We start from the raw sequence: 13204 nt of genomic DNA, 5'->3' as shown, positions 1-13204 counted from the left end.
GCCCCGACGGGACCGTGCCCTTGGCAATGGAGGGCCCCCCATTGCTGAGCCAGCGGTTCCGGGGCCAGGAGGGATGGGATCAGGATGCCGAGCTCCACCCAGGGCCAGGGCTGCCAATGTTCAACCATGGAGAGAACTGAAAGCAGAGTGAGATGGAAGCCAAGCTGCAGCACAGGGGTGGGTGAGAAAAGACCCTAATCCTTAGGTGGAGCTTTGAATTCCCTGGAAAAATGGATCCTGTCAGATGGTTCAGGCCCTTGTGGATGCTGGAGCAGAGGCCTCTGTAATTTATGGTCACCCTAAAAAGTTGCAAGGACAGCAAGTTCTGACTGCAGGATGAGGTGGGAAACAAAGTGCAGTGGTCCAGAGAAAAGCTGAGCTTAAAATTGGTCCTGTGCCAGAGCAGCCTTGTGCAGTGCTTGTTGCTGTCCCTGAGTGTCCCATTGCAGTGGATATTCCCAAGGGTGCCTTGTGCTGGGGAACACTGGGGGCAGTTCCCTTTCCCTGGGCAGGGCAGGCAGGGCACGTTTCCCCCCTCGAGGGTGGCTCCACAGTCCCACCCTCTGCCCTGGGAGCGTGGCAGAACACCTGGACCCACTGTCCTTGCCAGAGAGGGCACAAGGGATGGTTGGATGGGTGAGGGAATGGTTCAGGGAGTACAAGCACCATTAGAATGAGTAGGGCAGCACATGGAAAGGAAGGGGGGAGTTAATCCAGACAGAATTCAAGCACCTGCCCAACCTGTGATAGTTTTAGGAACTCAGAGGTGTTGTGGTCCCCAGGAACTGTTGCCCAGGACTAGGCAGGAGACTTCAGGCTTGGTCACCCCCAGAGCAAGGTGGAAGCCCAGCAGTTTATTGGTTGGTTTGGCTTTTGGTGACAACAAGGTCCTCCTTTGGGACCAATCCTTGGCCTGGGCCATAAAGTCCCAGGGCAGAAGTGTGAGTTTGAGTGGGAAATGAGCAGCAGGGAGGGTTGGAAACAGCTCAGGGAGCAATTCAACAGGCTCCAGACCTGTGGCCAATACGAGCTCCAGAGGGGGAACTGAAGGTTCCTGCCAGTGCTAATGATGCCAATTGGAGCCTCTGGCAGAAGTAGGGTAATGTAAGGGGGGTACTTTTGAATTAGATGATCAATGGAGCATAGAGGCGTGAGAAAGAAATCATATTAGGTTGTGAAACCAGCTGGAGTGTGGTACAATGTAACTTGATGGCACAAGCTAATTGTAAGGTCCATTGTGCTTTTCAGCAAGTCAGCCTGATATCCCCTGTTATCAGAGCTGAGTTCTTCCTTGGTTCTGCTACATCTTGCAAGGTAGGTACATCTACCCTTGAAACACCATGGGAGAGGTCATACCTAGGGGTGAGAAAGATGATGGTGAGAGGAAGATGATGTGGGCAGGGGTGGCTGGCCCCTTGCCCTACAAGTAGGGCAGGCCCAGACTGTTGCCACCAGGCAATGATCAGGCGGGGTTTGGCTGCCAGTCAGGCCTCCCCTTACACTGTGTCCTGGCCCTACGTGGTGTAATGTGGAGCTGATCAAATGGGCTGTCAGGACTGCTGAGCTGAGCGATCCTCATCCTGCCACCGAGCCTGTGTTGCTCCGCGGGGACGCCCGCTAAGGGATGGGCACCGACCAGCTGCTGCAGATCCTGACAGCCCTGCCTGGCTGTGGGGGTGGGCACAGGTTAGTGATAGGAAGCAACTGAGAAAGAAGACTTTAAACATCCTATAGTGTTCCTTTAATACCCTTTATTTAGTATTCATATTTTCCCTTTACTTTCCCCTTGTACTGACCAAATATCGTGTTAATAGTTATCCATAATATTGTGTTAAGATCCTTTTTGGTATCCCTTTAACTCCCTTTTCACTAGTTAATATTATACTGTATTGAATGCTGTTCTTAGTATTTGTTTTAATGCCACATGATAAGGCAGTTCATTTGTATCCTTTTTTAACTTTTGATTCTCTTTGCTAAGTTTATTATTATTATTATTCTCACTGCAATAAAGATATCTTGTGTGTTTGAATGCTTGTGGCACTTGTCTTTATTCTGGGCCTGTATCCTAATGAACTGTTCCAGGTAGGAAGGAAGTGCCCTTAGGATTTGGGAATAGGAAGTTACTGGAAGCCAGCCCAAGATAACACCCTGTTGGAGAAGCAGCTCTGAGTATGTTCTTGGGCTTTAGTGGAAACTTAATAAATGATAAGAGGGCCTGAAATCCCCCTAAGGCCTTGGGTAAAAAGCTCCTCCAGGATGCCCAGGCCAGGCCCTGCTCAGGAAGGCAGCCCCATGGAATGGAGATGGTGGATCCAAGCCAGAGCCAGAGCAGGGGTCGGGGCAGGAGCGAGGCCTCGGGAGGGAGTTGCCCCTGGCCCTGTGGTTGAAGCAACAAGTGTAGATCCCCTGGACAGTGAGCACAAATCACTGGGGAAATGGGGAAAAGCCCCAGAGCAAGTGCTGGGAGCAGAGAGGGAGCATGCATGGCTCACTGCTGGGTCAGCCACATCTGTCAGTGGGAAGCACTTTTGGAAAGCAGGAGCTTATAACCCGTGCCAGAGGGAGTTTAAAGTCACGATAGGGGGAGGCAAAAGTAGTCCATGAGCTGAGTGAGACACTGTACCTGTGGGAATGAAACAGGAAGAACTAGGGCAGTGTCAGGTTTGTAGGGATTTGGGGTCAGTTGGCAGTGGTTTGGCTACTTGGCTCCCAAGTGACACCATCACGGAATTAGTGATTAAATGCAGACAAGGAAAATGGGAATATATTCCTGTGAATAAATGTTAGTGGAGGGAATGATATTGCCATGTTGTAGCTTGATATCTTACAGAAACTGTGGATCCTGACCATCCTCGCAGCCCTTGTGGTCCCTCTGGGCGATGCTGTTCCCTGGAAAGTTCCCTGGAAAAGGTGCCTGGGTCGGGTGCCTTGGTTTGATTTGGATGGAGGTGGAAAAGCAGCTCCAAACCAGGACCCCAGGACAAGGTGACCTGGGAAGCAAATGGCCCTTGGCCAGGGGTCAGTCTCCCTTTGTGCCCGGGGGGACTCTCTGGCAGGGCCGGGGTCTGTCGGGCTCATTGTGCGGGCGGCTGTTGGTGCCCTCAGTGGGATTGGATGGATGTGATTCCAGGGGCTGGGAGCACTGTTGCCATGCAGTGCTGTAGTTTCCCTTACGGTGCTGGCTCCGGGGGTCTCCCTGGCATCGTTGTCCCCCTGTGTGAGCGGTGCCAGTCACAGCCCCAGTGTCACAGCAGCAGGGCCGTCCCCTGGGCTCTGCCTGCTGGGCTGTTCTGGGAAGTGCTGCCAAAAGAGCAAAGGGATCGGCTGGGGCAGGGGATGGCACAGTTTGGCATCATCCTCCCCAGGCGAATATTGGTCCAACTGTTGGGTACCTGCTGCCTGTGTCCTGCAGCCCAACATCATCAGGATAACAGAATTCCTTTCCCCACTCTGATTCCAGCTGTTCCTGTTATTCCATGAGTGGTGAGGAGTTGTTTCCTAGAGTGCCCTGCCTGTCAGCAAAACACCAGGCCCAAAGGATCCTGGCAAGTGCAGCCCTGGAAGAGTCAGGAATACTCAAAAATGCACCAGTTCTCAGGAAGTACAACTTTGTAAAACATTTATGAAGCTGAAATTCCACAGCACTGAGCTGTTGGGTCCCAAATAATATTGGAGGGAGAGGCAGAAAATGCCACTGCTGCTGGGGCTGAACTGTCTGCAGTGACTGGGCAGGACTTTGCCCTGATGCCTGAGTGCATCTTTGGGATGGATCCCAACTGTCAGCCCCTGGCTCCATAACTTGAGTAGATGATGCTCCTTCAAGCCCAGCTGCTGTGTTGGTGTCCTGTGGGCACCTCTTGCCCTGGCCTGCTGTGAATGTGTTTGTGTTGCAGCTCAATAAAGTCCCTTTCAGTGGTGATTGTGTCATTTTTGTGTCAGTTCCTCTCCCCTCTTGCCCTGCCCCAGTGGCTGCATCACTGGCTTGTGCCTAAATGAACTCTTCCCCTGCAGCAGTTCCCTGCTGCTCTCAGAGAGGGTGGAGTTGAGGCCCCTGAGCAAAGGGAAAAAGGATCCATCCAAGGCAGGCCCGTGCTCACCCCCTGCCTTCCTCCAGCCTCCCTCCTTACAGTTCCCGTCCCTGCTGGACACACAGCCTGTTCCCAAACAACCCCTGTTCCTGTTCTCTCTCCGTGTCTCCCCTCACAACTCCCCTCCTCTAATCTCCAGGTGCCCAGGCCCCTGTTTTTGAGGGGCATTCCTGGGCTGCTGTCCCCCCATTCCTTATAAATGAAGTGCCAAGAGCCCCAGGTGCAGAGAGGTCTGCAGGGAAGAAGTGCCAAGCGCTGCCTGTGCCTGCCTGTGTTCCTGCAGTTCTCCTTCCTGTTCTCCCTGGGCTGGAGAGACCTGCCTGCCCTGGGTTTATTGGGGCAGAGGGATGGGATTACATTTGTCCAGAAGGTTTGTTCACAGACATGTTTTCTGACAGGCAGTGCCATTTTCCTTTTGCCTTTCCCAGGTTTTTCCAAGTGCTGTCCAGCACAGGGATCCATGTGCTGGGACAGTGATTGGCAGCAGGAAGGGGAGCCTTGGCCTCACCTGCCCAGCTCAGGTGGGTGGCACAGAATGGGGGTGGGCTGGCAAGGCATGAACACATTTCTGAGTTCTGGAGTGCCTTGAATCCTTTCCCTGTCAGGTTTCTCTCCCTCATTTCCTGGGCTCCATTGTCCCAGGTGTCTCTTCCTTTGCCCAAAGTCCAATGGCAGAGGATTGACTGACTCCCAAGGGAGGTTTGGAATGAAAAGGGTTCTGTTCAAATGGGGCAAGGAATGCAGTAAGAAAGATGAGCCTCCTTTTAGTGCCTGAAATAGACAGGAATAAAAATGCTGGAAAAGGTCCCATTTTATTTGTTGTCCCCCCTGGATTTTTCATGGCTAAAACTCTCTAGTGAGCAATTGAAGAGAAGGGTGAAGGGCAGGAGCCTTTGACTTGCCCCGTGCCCTTAATTGCCTTGTTCTTTTCTCTTCCAGGCCAGGCCAAAGCCCTGCTCCAGCCCAGCTCTGCCAAGTGCCCTGGGCTGGGAGCAGCCAAAGGCAAGAGGCTGCAGCCCCGCCGGCCGGGCTGGGGGCTCCTGGTGCTGCCCGTGGGGTGGGGTAAGTCAGAGGGACACGTTTCTCTCCTCCTGGTGTTGGCATTTGCTCCCTGGGCCCTGGATGTGTAAGGAAGGACGCAGTAGCAGGGAAGGGCAGTATTTCCAAACTGTCTGAATGTTGCCCCCAGGTTTGGGATGGGGGTGGTTGGGTTTGGCCTGGGCCGGTCAGGATCAGCCATAAAGGACCCACCAGAGCCCAGAACCCTCACTGGACATGTCCAGCCCCTCAAGTCATTAATTTTCAACAAAGGACAAAGTATTGGTACTTGCTTCTGATCTGTGGAGAATTTCCTTCGGAATGATCAATGCAAAGTATCTCTTTGGGTCTTTTGTTTGTTTGTTTGTTTGTAATTTCCTCTCTGGCTTCAATGAGTTTGATGTGCTCCTGTTAAGGAAGCAGCCTGTTTTGATCTTGAAATTTGGGGTGGTTTGGTTTGTTTAGGTTTTTTTCCCCCCACTGACTCGGGCCTTCTGTGCATAGTCCGTGTTGTCCCACAGGACTGCTTTGGTTCTGGGTCAGAGAGAGAGAAGAGAAGTGGCTTTTCCTCATCTGGAATGTTTCCAAGCAGAAGTGGGACATTGTCCTGCCCCTCCCCAAAGCACTGCAGGCACCTGGGAGTAGCTCAGGGCTGGCCCAGTTCTCTGAGACAGAACCATGGGGGAGAGGTTTAAGTATTAATCACATCTCTGGTGTCCCCTGGTTGCAAAGATTGGGTCCTACAGTCCCAGAGTGTTAAGGAAAACAAGGAACTTCTGTTCTTCCTGGCAAACCTTCTGCTATTGCTTGTGCAGTGTTTGAGTTCTGTTGTCTGAGTTCCTGTCCAGGATCTTTCTAAGAGAACCTGTTAGAAATGTAGAGGTAGGATTAGAATTTGGGTCTGTTGCCTCCCCAACTGCCTCCAAGTCCTGATGGACTGGAGTGATGAGTGCTCTCAACCCAGGGTATTTCTTGATATTGTGTGGCTTTCCCTCAGCTGTGGGTGAGGAATTGTGCAAGCAAGGCCTGTGTGCCCGTGGGTGTCTCCCGTGTGTGTCCGTGTGGCAGGGCTGGGACAAGGACTCGTGCAGGGACCCAGCTGGCACTGGAGCTGCTGCCATTCTGAGCCACTGCCAAGGGCTGGGGAGAGACCCTCTGGGAGGCTGTTGCCAGGATTCCATTGGGAGCTGGATCTCCCTCCAGCTGGCAGCAGCCAGGGGAGGGTTCTTCCTTGTGCAGCCCAGTGGCTTCTGCTCAGGCTGGCCCAGAGTGGGGTTGGGGCAGGTTCTCCAGGGAACAGGAGCCAGCCCTGAGTGGGTCTCCAGGTATGCCCAGGATGCTGCTAATGCCCAGGGATCTGTTCTGGGTCCAGGCTGTCCGTGCTGGAGGGCCCTGGTGGCTGCAGTCCCTGAGCCCGCAGAGACAGAGAGGAGCCCGGCCCGAGGGGCCTTTGGCACCTTGTCCTGAATTTGGGGTGAGCCTGGGAGCGTGTGGAAGGTGAGAACGAGGGCTGTGCTTCCAATGCATCATCCCTGAGAAGATCCTGTTGTTCCAGAGCACTGGGGACAGTTTGGGCTTGGCAGCTTCAGAGCTGGATTGGAGCAGTCCCTGAAAAGAATCAGGAGAGTGGAGGTTTGTCCCAGTGGTGCTTTCACACCCCACTGGACAGGCTGGGCTTTGTGTTTGAGGTTGTCCTGTATTTGCTCTGCAGATAATAGACCCTTCCCAATTCAGCCCAGCAGATCCCAAGGGCTCTGACAGGAATATTTGTTCTTTCCTTCCCTTTGGGATAACTTCATCTCCAAACTGCCATGAGCAATTCCTTAATTTTTGCTGGAGAAAACCAAGTGTCAGAGGCAGTTTGCCAAGGAGGCCAGAAGTGTCTTTGGAGCAGAGAGTGCTGCCAGCTGCGTGTGCCTGTCCCCAGCCTGGCACTGCCCACAGGGACACACTGGGCACTGACCATGAGAGGGAACAAAACCACTGCCTGCCAGAGGGTTTGTCCTGGGCCAGTCAGGCCTGGGGCAGGAATTGGACTGGGCAACTCCATCAGCTGCTCTTCCCTCCCCCACAAAGCCCCATCCCCTGGGCATTAATGACATGCCCTGTGCCCAGCGCTCACTGTTCACCCAACTGAAACCAGAGCAAGGCTTGCTTTGCTTGGAACAACTTAAAATAACTTTAAACAAAATAAATCACTTTTTTCTTCTTTTTTTTCTTTTAGATGCTGGAATTGCCTCTCTGGCTGTGTGCTGAGCTCTGGCTGCAGGGGACTGTCAGGCCTTGGTGGCTGTGAGTTCCTGTTCTTCTCCCTGGGAAACTGGAAAGAGTTATTCATTAGATTGCAGAAATGTAATTTCGAGGGGACCCAGCAACTGTTTGTGTAGGAAAAGGTGAGGTGCTACAGAGGGGAGGGAGGTGGCATTTTGGAGGGGTCCCACTGAGGGGGGAGTGGAGAGCCTGGGGCTGGAGTGTGAGTTCTTAAACAGGGAAGAAGGGAAGGATGCTTGGGAGGGAAACACTCAGGGAATGTGTAGGGATGGAATGGAAATTTGGGGTGTCAGGAAGAGAAAATGGGTGATGTAGAGGAAGGGAAATGTTGGGGTAAGAGTTGATCTCATCTGTAGAGGACAGAAGGACCATTTAGAGATAAAGTGAGGCAAGTGAGTGGTGGGCAAGTCGGGAAAATTGTGTTTGTCAAATTTGAGGTCACCTGTAGCAGAGAGGATGTACCTCCTGATGGACACTGAGGCAGTCAGGGGTGGGCAGGAAAGGAAACCTTTGGGGGTAAAACTTGAGGGAACATCCAGGGCAGAGAGTGAATATTTTGAAGGATAAATGAGGTACTCAGTGGTGGACAGCTGGGGAGTGTTTTAGGGTAAACTTGGGTTAGTTCACAGGGTAGAGAATGAACATGTATTTGTACAGAGGAGCTGACCTACCCTACGTGTGGGTAGGTAAGGAGAATTTTGGGAGTAAAATCTGAGCAATCTGTAGCAGAGAGAATGAATATCTTGGGTAAAGTGAGGCAGTCAGTGTTGGGCAGTAGAGAAAATTTGTGTTTGTCAAATTTGAGGTCACGTGGAGCAGAGAATGTACATCCTGAGGTAAACTGGGGTAATCAGTTGTGGACTCGTAGGGAAAATTGGGAGGGAAATATCTGAGGCAATCTCTATGTTAGAGAATGAATATTGAGAGATGAACATGAGGTACTCAGTGGTGGACTTGTAGGGAAAATTGTGGGGGTCAAATCTGTGGCAATGTGCAGCAGAGAGAAGGAACATTTTGGAACAAAGTGAGGCAGTCAGTAGGGGAGAGGCAGAGGAATTTCTGAGGGTGAAACTTGAGCAAATGTGCAGGGCAGAGAATGAATATTTGGAGGTCCAAAAGAGGTAATCAGGAGTGTGCAGTAGGGAAGACTCTGGGGAGAGAATGACTCTTTGTGTTCAAGAAGAGGTAATCAGGAGTGGGCTGGGAAGGGGAAAGTTTGGGGGTTAAAAAGGAGGTTCATTCTCTGCAGGGCAGGGAATGAACACACTGAGGTAACCTGAGGTGATGAGTGGTGAGAGACACAGACAATTGTGGGTGTTAAAGTTCAGGTGATCTGCTGGGAAGAGAAGGAACCTGTTGAGGTAAAGATGAGGCACTGGGTGGCAGAGACAGGTGGGGAGAGGTTTGAGATAAGCCTGAGGTGTGTGTGGGGGTGCAGAATGACCCTCTGTAGGTACAAAGGAGCTGGTCAGACGTGGACAGGTAAGGCAGATGTTGGGAGTAAAATGTGGGGCAATCTGTCACAGAGAGAATGAATATTTTGGGGTAAGGGGAGGCAGTCAGCAGTGGGCAGGGAGGGAAATCTTTGTTTGTCAAACCTGAGGTAATGTGCAGCAGAGAGAATGCACCTCCTGGGGTAAACTGGGGCAAACAGTAGTGGACAGGTGAGGAGGTTTTGGGGGAAACTTTGAGGTCATCTCTGTGGCAAAGAAAGGGAAGGATGAATGTTTGGAGGTAAAAATGAGGGTAATAAGTAGTTTGCAAGCAGGGAAAACTGTGAGGGTAAGTGTGGATGTCACCTAGGGGAGAAAATGAGGCTTTTGAGGTCCAGTGAGGCAGTCAGTGGTGGGCAGGGAGGGAAAATTTGTGTTTGTAAAATCAGAGGTCATGTGGAGGAGAGAGAATGCACCTCCTGGGGTAAACTGGGGTAAACCTTGCGGACCTGCAGGGAAAATGTGGGGGTAAAACTTGTGGAATCTGCAGGGCAGAGAGTGAATCTTCTGAGGTGAAAATGAGTTCCTGGGTGGTGGAGAGGTGGGGAAAGTGTTTGAGAGTAAACTGGAGGTGGTCTGCTGGGTAGAGAATGAACATCTTGAGGTAGAAGTGAGTTGCTGAGATGTGGAGAGGTCAGGAAAATGCAGTGGGTCCAGTGTGAGGTCACCTGCAGCAGAGAGGATGTACCTCCTGATGGACACTGAGGCAGTCAGGGGTGGGCAGGAGGGGAAACCTTTGGGGGTAAAACTTGAGGGAATGTCCAGGGCAGAGAATGAATATTTTGAAGGATAAATGAGGTACTCAGTGAGGTATTCATTGGATTGCAGAAATGTTTTTTGAAACCTCTCCCCTTCTTTGTGCCTTTTACTGACAGACCTTCTCTTTTTGCCTTTGAATTTACAGCCTCCTTGTAACTCCCAGCCCGGAAAACCTGGGATAACTGAGGAGGGACAGAGATGAAGGTTTTATCTGCAAACTTGGGGTAATTTCTGCAGGATACAGCAACTGTTTGTGTGGGAAAGTGTGTTTAACCACATTGGCCCAAGTTGTGTTTGCACCAGCTGGGGCCAGAGGTGCCAAGCAATCCAAAGCAAACCCTGCTCAGCCTCCAAATCCCAGGGGAAGTTCTCCAAGCTGTTCATTGAGGGACTAAAGATACATTGAAATGGAACCAAGACACTACTAAGTTTCCTGGGAATCCCAGTATTGCTGTCCTAGAATTTTTAACAGCTTTTTAAGCTTTTTATGACAATAATGGCTTTCTTCCTTTGATTGAATCCTGCGGTAGGATTTGGGGTTTCTTTGGATTCTGAATCCCTCCCAGGGGCCCTGACACTGGTCAGGAGCTGGCAGGACAAACAGAGTCAGAGCTCCTGGCAGGCACAGGGGGTTTCCCCCCAGAGTGGATCCAACTGCTGCCCCCCAGCCTGGCCAGGCGGGATCTGCTTTGGCTCCCGGCTTCTGCCAGAGACAGAATGTGTTCCCTTGATTGGAATGAGGATCCCGTAGCTTCATCTCCTAGAGGTTCCCTGGGCAGCTGATCACTCTGCCCCGTGTCCTGCTCTCAGTTCCTGCCCAGCCAGAGCCAACTGTACCAAGGGCAAGAGCACTCCCAGCCTGGATAGGGAATGGGGGACTGGCTTGTGCACAATTCACCTAGAAAGTCAAACGAGGGGATTGTTGGAGTATCTGGCTCCTTAGGGGAACTTGCTGGGAGTAGAGAAGCACAACCCCAAACCTCCGGCTGTGGGTGGAGTCGTGGAACGTAAACCAGCACAAACCTCATCCCCCAAAATGGACCGTGGAAGAGCAGGACCAAATAAGGGTCAGCGTCCCTGTGGAAAGGCAAAAGGAATTGGTTGGGACTTTGATTGTCCCCTAGGGAGATGGAGGTTGCTGGGATGCAGAGAATGCCCTCCCTCAGGCTGCCAAGATCTCTCAGCGCAGCGGCTTTGGCCGACAGGGCAGCAAAAAGATTGTTCTCTGCGGGGGGCCCAGGTTTGGGGTTCCGGTCTCAGCATTGCAGGTTTGGATGAATTCTACCTACAGCCCGCAATTCCATGGGGAATTCCTGCCTGCAATAGCCTCCCAGTGCCTCCTGGAGCCCGATCTTCCCCCGCAGAGCTGCCACTTTAACGCCAGGTTTGCCAGGAAGCAGCCACGGTTCCAGGTCTGCTCAGCGGGATCGGGACAAGGACAGGTTCATTTTCCACAGACTTTGCTGTTTATAACCCTCCTCCCCCAGCCCCCGCCGGTGTCGCTGGGGGGACTTGAGCGAGTTCCTTGGAATTCGGCCGATTCTCCGCCCCGGGCCGGGCTCCAGGGGATGTTGTTCGCCCAGGAGAAGGCGGGGGCCGGACGCGCTCCCGGCCCGGGGCGAGGCAGCCCCTGAGCACGGGCGAGGACGTCTCTCCGGGCCGGGAAGCCGCTGTCCCTTCCGAGCCTCGGGAGCGACCCCGGGGAATTCTTTTCCCCGAGGAAAGGGATGCACAGCCCTGCTTTCAGAGCACCTCCGGCTGGAAGGGCAGGGATTTGGGGCGGGCGGGACACACGTGGGGGGCGCGGGGGAGCTCTGGGAGGTGGGCCCTGGGAATGGCTGCCCGCGCTGCTCTGCAGCCCCGCCGTGCCGACACTGCCGAGTGCCAGCTGGATTCTTTGGGTCCTTTGGGGCTGGCGCTGGGGCGTGTCCAGGGTGAGGCATCTCAGGGGGCCCGTTCAGAGCAGCGCCCGGCTGAGGAGCCGCGGGGCAGCCCTTTCCCCGTGCCCACCCCACGGGGGCTGTAGGGCACGGCTCCAGGGCACAGCTCATCCATCCCCTGGCAATAGGAAGCCCAAGCAGGGCTGGGTCGCTGTCTGTCGCTCCGGCCTCCTCCCGGTCCGCGTTCCCTGCCCTGCTGGGACTGCCCAGGGAGCCCCGAGAACGTTCCTGGCGGGAAGCGGGAGCCGCCGAGGGCTCCGTCCAACTCCGGGCCCGAAAAGCGGCCCCGACCTGAGCCCCCCCGGCATTTTGGGTTCCGAAGGCTCACCTGGAGGAGACGCTCCCCCGCAGGCGGGACCAGGCGGCGACACTCGACCAAACGCCTTTGCCTCGGAGCGAGGGATCCCTCCGGACTCGTTTGGCTCCTTTATCCCTGGAAATGAGCTCGGATGCCGCACGAGCACCTTTGCAAGCCGTCGGGTGAAGCCCGGACGGGGCCGGAAAACCTCCCTGAGCAGGGCAGTGATGAATTGGTGCCCGTCCCCAGCCGGGCACAGCCCAGCCGGCCGCGCTCCCTCCGGCCCGTGGCTGCGAAGGGCTCCTGCAGAGATTGAATAAAAGCTCATTTCCTGACTGTATTTGCCCGCGGTCTTGCCCCTCTTTTGACTCGCGCAGCACCATCCGGTTGGAGCATTTCTTGGTTTCCTCCCCTGTAGCCGTTTCCCTCCCAGGCAAGGCCTTCCCCGTCTGCAAAATAAAGAGGAAATGTTTCAACGGGATTTTGAAAACCAGAGGGTTTGCCCCGGGAGGGTGCGAGTTGCCGAGAAAGCGGGGGGAGAGGAAGGAGAGCCTCAGGTCTCACCTGGCTGGTGTCAGATGAGCCGCACCTTATGGATGGCAGGGCAAAGAACTGCTGTCGGTAATTGCCGAAGTTCCGCAGGCAGAGCTGGGAGCAGCCTGTGCCCAGACCCGCGGCACGGTCAGTGCCAGCTCCTGGGGCCGCCTGAGGGACAGACACAGGGACACGGGGACAAACGAGCAGCTCTGCTCGGAGTCCCGGAGCACGGGAGGAACGGGGAAAGGGCTGCCGCCGTTCTTCCCTCCCCGGCAGGCCCCCCAGCTCCCCGCGGCCGGAGCGGGCCCGTGGCCGGAGCCCCGGCGGGCCCCAGAGCCCTCGTTCCCGGGGGGGCCCTGGGGGTGGGAACCTCCTGGGGCCGCGTTTAAGGGGGAGACGGGCGATGTTCGCCCCGGGAGCGGGTGCGGTGGCCTCGGGGGTGCCCGAGCGGGGAAGCTCCGATCCCGCGGGGGGTACGGGCGGCACCCCTCCTCGGGGGTCCCGGGGCCGGCCCGGCGTGTCCCCGCGCCCCGGCCGGTCCAGCCCCGGCTCCGCGTCTACACGACGAACGCGCCGCCGTTCTCCCCCGACCGGGCCCCCGGCCGAGCCCCGGCCCGAGCGGCCCCGCCGCGCTCGGCCCCAGCGCCCGGCCCGGAGCGGCTCTTCTCGCCCGCGTTGCCGGGGCACAGGCGGCGAGGCCGGGCTGGGATGAGCCCGGCACCGATCCTGGTCCCCGTCCGGATGCCAAGCCCCATCCCAGCCCCAAACCAACCTCGCTCA

The 13204-nt window shown here is 54.9% G+C and overlaps 1 long non-coding RNA gene across 1 annotated transcript; it reads left to right on the top strand.

The window, feature by feature from the left end:
- The first annotated feature begins 242 nt into the window (after positions 1-242).
- On the top strand, positions 243-2134 carry LOC135408147 (uncharacterized). The gene is made up of 2 exons (XR_010427277.1): positions 243-1099; positions 2083-2134. It is a non-coding gene; the product is annotated as an uncharacterized LOC135408147 (long non-coding RNA).
- Positions 2135-13204: the final 11070 nt, after the last annotated feature.

This window comes from Pseudopipra pipra, unplaced genomic scaffold, assembly GCF_036250125.1.
Source record: "Pseudopipra pipra isolate bDixPip1 unplaced genomic scaffold, bDixPip1.hap1 HAP1_SCAFFOLD_199, whole genome shotgun sequence".
NCBI lineage: Eukaryota > Metazoa > Chordata > Aves > Passeriformes > Pipridae > Pseudopipra > Pseudopipra pipra.
Note: the sequence above shows the minus strand (reverse complement) of the source record. Positions and strands in the feature narration are given on the sequence as shown.